Below are 7,408 nucleotides of genomic sequence, written 5' to 3'. Positions count from 1 at the left end.
AAAAACCTAAATCTCAAGAATTACAGCTGGCCCTGATGAACTATGATATGCAACTGTTGCTATTAAGGGGGGGGAAGGAGGAAGAGAAATACTAGTAATAGTATTTATTATACAGGAGCATTTAACTACCTAAGTTCACATTCTCAACAGTTCTGTAATATCTACTGAAACTACAGAGAAGAGCAAAGAATCTGAAGGGTTTTTTTCCTCGGGATAAATTAAAATATGGGGGAAATGTTAATAGATGTATTATTTGCTTCCCCATCAAATCTGACCTTATTTGATTAACAACGTAAGACATACAATTTATTTTAGTGTATTATACTGTTTGGCATACTTAAGAAATTGGCAATGGAATACTGTATATTTGTGGGACTGCCTCTTCCCCATTGCTTCTGCCCACCCAGTCATGTCTAGCAGGGCAGGGGTGCTCCAAGTCCCCTCCATCCAACAGTTCCATCTTGTCTGACCCTGGAGTTCTTCCATCTCTATGGCTGCAACTGCCTTGTGGAATAGCATCCCCCCAGAGATCTGAATGACCCCAACTAGGTCTTTGTAAGGCTCAGAAGACCTGGCTGTTCCCCCAGGCTTTTGGGTTAGGCAGTTAGGTGAGTTTTGTTGGCATTAACCTTCCAAAAATATTGTTTGGAAATAAAATCATGATGCCACTACATATATAGTAAAATGAAGTACTATCAGAATTGTTCACTGATATTCAAAACGTCTAGCTACTAATGTAATTCCCGAGACCCCAGGTCAGTGGAGGTGGAATAGCAGTAGTCATCCAAGAATCTCTTTTTGCTTCAGGGACCTTGGTCCCCAAGTTTCTGGCTTAATGAGACCATGTTCCTAAAGTGGGGCTCACAGGATCAGTTGGGAGTGCTGCTACCATACCAGCCTCCTTGCTATGTAGCAACCTCCCTGCCTGAGCTGCTGGAGGCCATATCAGGGCTGGCACTGGGATTCCCCACGCTTATGGTCCCTGGGGTACTTTAATCTACAATCCCTGGATTTGGCCTCGGAAGTGGCCCAGGAGTTCAGGGCTACCATGGTAGCGACAGGCCTATCCCAGATCATCTCGGGTCCGACCTGGGACAGTGGTTGCATGCCAGATATGATTTTCTTGTCGGAGCAATGGCAATGTGACCTGGTGGAGGAATCTGTCGTTATCCCCCATGTCATGGTCAGAACATGCCCTGGTGGTGTCCCTGAGATTTTCCTATGCTGCCTCCCTCTGCAGGGAGGCTAGACCCATTTGAGCAGTTCCTCCCCCCCCCCCAGGTGACTGATCTACCCAAATGTGTTCCAGAGGGAACTGGGGGATATCCCGGGGGCTTTGCTAAACAGCCCTGAAGCTTTGGCAACATCCTGGAATCAAAAGGCGGCCGAGGCTTTGGACAGGATCATGCCTGTGCAGCTTCTCTTGAACCACACTCCTGACTCTCCCCATGGTTCATGGAGGAGTTGTGGGTTCTAAAAAGGGTTAAGAGATGCCTTGAGTGCTGCTGGAAGAAAATGAAGGATTACTCCAACTGGACATGACTTAGAGCTGCTATTAAGGCCTACCTCATGGTGGTAAGAACAGTGAAACTTCATTATTTCTCTGCCCTTATTGCGTCTGCAAAGTATTGCCTGCTGACCCTGTTCAAGATCACCTGGTCCCTCCTAGGACAGGAGGGCTCAGGTGATCATCTTTGGGGCTGTGCAGAGGAATTTGTTCAACACCTGACAGACAAAGTCACTCAGATTTGTTCCCAGTTGGAACCCATGCAGGGTGTAGGTCCTTTTGAGATGCCCAGGGAAAGGTCTTGCCCGGTTATCTGGGAACAGTTCAATCCTTGTTGGACTTGATGAAGTGGACAGGATCCTTGATGCCATCAGTGCAACCACCTGTTAACTAGGTCCCTGTCCCTCCTGGTTGGTGAAAGCCTCCAGGATGGTGACTGCCAGGTGGGTTCAGGCATTGATAAATTCTTCACTGCAGGAGGGGACATTCCAGGGGTCTTTTAAGGAGGCCCTGGTTCACCCCATCCAAAAACCATTGCTTGATCCCACCTATCTGGACAATTTTCATCCTGTTTCCCATCTTCCCTTTATAGGGAGGGTGGTAGAAAAGGTGGTTGCTTGGCAGCTTCAGAAGGTCCTGGGTGAAACGGATTACCTAGTCCCCTTCCAGTCAGGATTCAGGCCCGGTTATAGGACAGAAACAGTGTTGATCACACTTGTGGATGATCTCTGGCAAGAGTGGGATGGGGGTACTGCAACCATCCTTGCTCTCCTTGACCTCTCAGTGGCCTTCAATACCATCGACCATGGTATCCTTTTGGGCTGGCTATGGGGTTTGGGGCTGGGCAGCACAGTCTTGCACTGGTTTGGCTCCTTTCTCCAAGGCCGGTCCCAATCGGTGTCGATTGGGAGAGGTTCAGCCCACAGCCGCTCCTTTGTGGCATGCCGCAGGGCTCAGTACTCTTGCCACTCCTTTTTAACATCTACATGAAGCTGCTGGGTGAGATCATCAGCCACCATGGGTTGAGGTATCATCAGTATGCTGATGATATTCTGCTTTGTATCTCCCCCCCCCGGTGATCCAAGTGATGCTGTTGCTGCCCTCTCGTGGTGTCTGGAGGCTGTGGGAGCCTGGATGGGGGACAAGAGGCTTCAGCTGAACCCTAGAAAGACCAAATGGCTTTGTATGCATGGAGCTTTGAAAACCAGGACTTTAATAGCCTTAATGCTGGATGGAGTTGCACTACCCCAGACAGTCCCGGTCTGCATCCTGGGGGTTCTCCTGGACTTGTGACACCTGTTCAAAGAGCAGGTGGTAGTTGTGGCTAGGAGAGCTTTTGCACAATTTTGTTTTTTTGTCAATAATATTTAGTTTATTCAAAGAAAGTTAAAATACAAAACACCAAAATATTTAAAAAAAAGAAAAAAGAAAAAACACAGCAAACAAGACATTAAAAAGAAAAAGTGTCTTGAAAAAAAGATTAACACATATACACATAACATCCTCCCTAGTTGAATGCTGATTAATATAATACGATAATATTAATTTCCCACCCATTACAAAACAGGCCCCAAAAATTTAAAACTACTCACCTACTAAATCTGTTTACAAATTGTTAGCTTGTTGTCTATAAACTATATTAATAACAAAATATTTAACAGGAAAAACAACAATAATAACATTATTTAAAAATATAAAAATAATAAAAATTATCAATAATAATAAAAGACAAGATTAAAAATCCAAAACCCTCTGTTAACAAACTATTATTATAATCAACTCATAGAAAATTTACCATGGCTTAAATCCAAAATCATCCCCCAAAATTAAGCCTAATTAGTCCTGGATCAAATATCCATGTTTGTTTCTTAATGCCATCTCTTATCAATTGCTGATTGATTAAATACAATAAATCCAATCTCCAAAGCCAATCTATCTTCCTCAAAAAAGCCAGATGGGATTGTTCCCCAATTAAATGTAATAGGTTTCACCATTCTCCTTTAAACCCCTTAAAACAGGCATGTCAAACTCGCGACGTCTCACGACTTTTTCCCCATTGCCGGCAATGGGGTGGACGCGGTTTTGGCCTGACGCATCCGGCCCGCGGGCCGACAGTTTGACATGCCTGCCTTAAAAAAACCCATTTATCACTTATCCACCCAGAGAGTTCTCTACTATTATATGAAAACACAAGACTGAGCTTCAGAAAGGTGTATGAGGTCAGCTCTGTTATTTCTAGATCCATGTTTATTCTCAGCACCTTTACTGCTGGAGGGTCACACTCCTCTTGACTTTTATTTTCCACAGACTGTGTTGTTTCTGGGTCCATGTTGTTTTCCAAGTCATCTGCTACTTGAAAAACAGATTCCTTTTGTGAGTTTAAAATATTTAGAATCTTTTTTAAAAAAATGTTTTCCACAGACTTTATGAGTTCATCAAACCTTTGAGAAACAAATTCGACTAGAGATTGCATGTTGCTAAGCAGTCTCTTTTCTCTTCCCCCCAAGCATCAGCCTCCTCCTTCTCTCTGTAATCAGATATGTTGTTATTCAGTGAAGCAGATCAGCAGAACAGGGGATAATAAAGAGACAGGATAGTTTCTGACTGTTTTGATCCAAGTTAATAACATACAAATTCCCTGCAGTCAAATATACTCCAAATACAGTATAAACATTTTCACCATCCACAAACAAGTGCCATGTTTCCATACGGAAATTCAGAAATTGGTAAGAGCAACCAAATAAATAAAAAAGAATGCAGAAAGAGCAGATAAAGTCCAGATAAATCAGCATTCAGCCAGCCAATTAACATTTAGAGAGGAAAAAAACAAAAGTTCAAAAGGTGAAGTTAAAAGTCCCAGGCTTGCTTATGAAAATGCTCTACCACAGGGGTGTCAAACTGCCGGCCTACAGGCCGGATACGTCATGATGAAACTGCACCTACCCCATTGCCGGCAATGGAAAAAAAGTTGCCATACGTCACGACACGTCACATTGTGAGTTTGACACCCCTGCTCTACCAGTAGGAAGAGATGTAAAAGTCCCTTTACTTTCCAGCTGCTCCCACAAGGAGTTGCAATCTTCAAGATTCCCCCTCCTGGGTGGGTTCACAGCCATCCAAAAGTCGTCTTGGATGACCCTAAGTGCCCCCATTCAAATACAGGGTGCAGGGCTGCCAAAGAACCAGCTCTGGCAGCAAACACAGCAGATCATGGGTAAGAGAAAGAAAAGCTCTCACACTACAGCAGTCATTTTGGGGAGGAGTCTCCTCCTTTGCACAACTTTTTGTTGTGCACCATGTAGGAAGAATCATAAGACACCCCCCCTTTATTTCCATGCCCCCAGAGAAGACAAAGAAAAACTATCCATAGAAGCTAAATCGATCCCTGCTTCCCAGTCAGATGGAATGGCCTCAAGTAACCCCAGTTAGAAAAAACTCCGTCAATGGATACATTGTATGCATTAACGAGAAAGAAAGCCACTAGGAATGTAGCAAAAAGCGACTTCCGCATTTTAGACTGACAGGCTGAATTGACAGGATTAAGTCAGAAAACACAAAACCACACAGAATTTACATTCCCCACCTTTCCCCAAGTCTAGCCTTGACCCTGACCACCACCCAGAAAAACAAATAGGGACAATCAGAATACAGAAAGGCACATTATTAATCTAATCAAATAACCCCACCAGGCATCTCAATCTCAAAGGTCCAAAAGGGTATAAATATCACTCTACTCACCATGTCAGGCTGTCAGCTGTCCCAGAACTGAACTGCTGAATGTCACTTCACTTCTGAACTAAATTAAAAGGGACCTCCTTTCTAGCAGCTGTCTTTGTGTCCTGATTTGCTACAGCAGCTCCTTTTCACATCCATTCTCCTGGCTGGAGAAACGAGCCTGACTTTTTCCTTTTAACAACCAGTTGTGCCCTTTCCTAGATCGGGAGTCCCTGTGCTCAGTCACTCAAGTCCTGGTCTTCTCATGCTTGGACTATTGCAATGCGCTCTACATGGGGCTACCCTTGAAGAGCATTCGGAAGCTACAACTGGTGCAGAGTGCGGTGGCACAGGCAGTTCTTGGGGCCCCTAGAGTGGCCCATATTACACCACTGTTCCACAAGCTGCACTGGCTGCCAGTTTGCTTCCACATGCACTTCAAGGTGTTGGTTTTCACCTTTAAAGCCCTGCATGGCATGGGTCAGGCTATCTGAGGAACCATCTCACCCAAATGGGACTGGACTGCCCCACCCATGCCAGCAGAAAAGGCATGCTGCGGGCCCTGTTGATCAAGGAATTTCAGCTGGCAGGGTCCAGGAGAAGAGCCTTTTCTGCCGTGGCACCTGCCTTTTGGAACATCTTGCCCCCCTAAGGTGGGAGCTGGTCCCACCCTTCTGACCTTCCATAAGGACCTGAAGACCTGGCTCTGCAATTGGCTTGGAGCCCCAACGGGGGTGTATCACGCTGGAGGTGGTTACTGGATTAAGAGAAGACCCCCACCTCCCCTGCGCGCACATCCTGCTCCCTTCCTCCCCAACTTTTTAATTGAAATTTATTACTTTTAAGTATATTTATTGTTCATGGTTTTATTGGCTTTTAATGTTTGTAAGCTGCCCAGAGTCGCCTCAAAGCGAGACGAGTGACAAACAAATCTAATAAATAAATTGTTTTGGCATGTATTAACAGCAACTAAACATTCTCCCTTAAAACAAACTTTTTAAACAATTCTGAAATGGAGACATCAGCTAAATCAGTAAAAGGCCTGCAAATTTTTTATTATTTATTGGGTCAGTACCCCAGTCTTGGAAACGTCTAAGCAGGATCTGCTGATGTCATATGCTTGCTAGGTCCTTAAAAAAAAGAAAAGAGTTGTCCCTTATAACACCCTTAATAACAATTCTTATTGTTGACATAATGTTTGTTTAAACAAAGATAAAAAATACAAATGAAACACTATCTAGTACTTGGATAAAATCTAGAAAGCACCCCCTCCAGTGTTTGTGTATAAAAGTGGGGAAAAAATGGAATATTGGGAGAGAAATAGAACAATTTCACTTGCAATGTTACCCTTTTCAGTGAAATATTTTAAATGTAGTGATTTATGAATACTATTCTTTCTAATGTCAGATGTGTACCATTTACAATCGATTTTATGTCAACATTAGACTGCTTGACCTACATAAATTGCAAGAGCAATATTGTATGAGAGCAAATTCACATATTGAAACTGATACTATTTAATCCAGCACTAGTATTTCAGAGTAGATATAAGGGAATGACCTGATATCTGGGTTATCCAGAAGGTACTCTTCTACAAAAATGAATAGATTAACACAAATCTGATATTGGAAAAGATAATTTTCAAAAATCAGAGGGAAAACATAGTCCACATGCAAGGTGTTGAAGCTATACTAAACTGTGAGAAGGGCCTTTGTTCCAGGAATTTGTACAATTGGCACCTGAAATGAATCTGTGTGAATACCCTCCTGGCCACAACTGCCACTTCCTCTTTGAGCAAGACATGAGTCCAGGTAGTGTCCCAAATTGCTGTAATGAGAAGAAATAATAACTCTGAGGAAAAAGAGGAAAATATGCAGCCAAGACAATAGTCAGATAAAAGAAATCTGAGTCTGGGGCAGAAATATAATTTGAGAAAGCATCTCAGACATGACCATCCCAGTTCTCATGAAGATAAAGGGAGGGGGAAGTAACGGCCTTTCCATCGGCCTCGGCCAGGTGTCGACTAGGTGCCTGGTTACTGGACCTGGCCCGCCTTGGCCTAGAGGACCGGGCTCCGGAGGACTTAAAGACCATCACCTGAGGTCAGACATTGTGCTCCTTGGCTGCGGTCAAAAGATCTAAGATCCACCGAACAATTAATCTCCCCTCTGCACCATGGACTCCCCA

This window comes from Protobothrops mucrosquamatus, unplaced genomic scaffold (assembly GCF_001527695.2).
Source record: "Protobothrops mucrosquamatus isolate PMUCROS unplaced genomic scaffold, P.Mucros_1.0 scaffold4977, whole genome shotgun sequence".
Lineage (NCBI taxonomy): Eukaryota > Metazoa > Chordata > Lepidosauria > Squamata > Viperidae > Protobothrops > Protobothrops mucrosquamatus.
The sequence above is the reverse complement of the archived record's forward strand: the minus strand, read 5'-3'. Positions refer to the sequence as shown.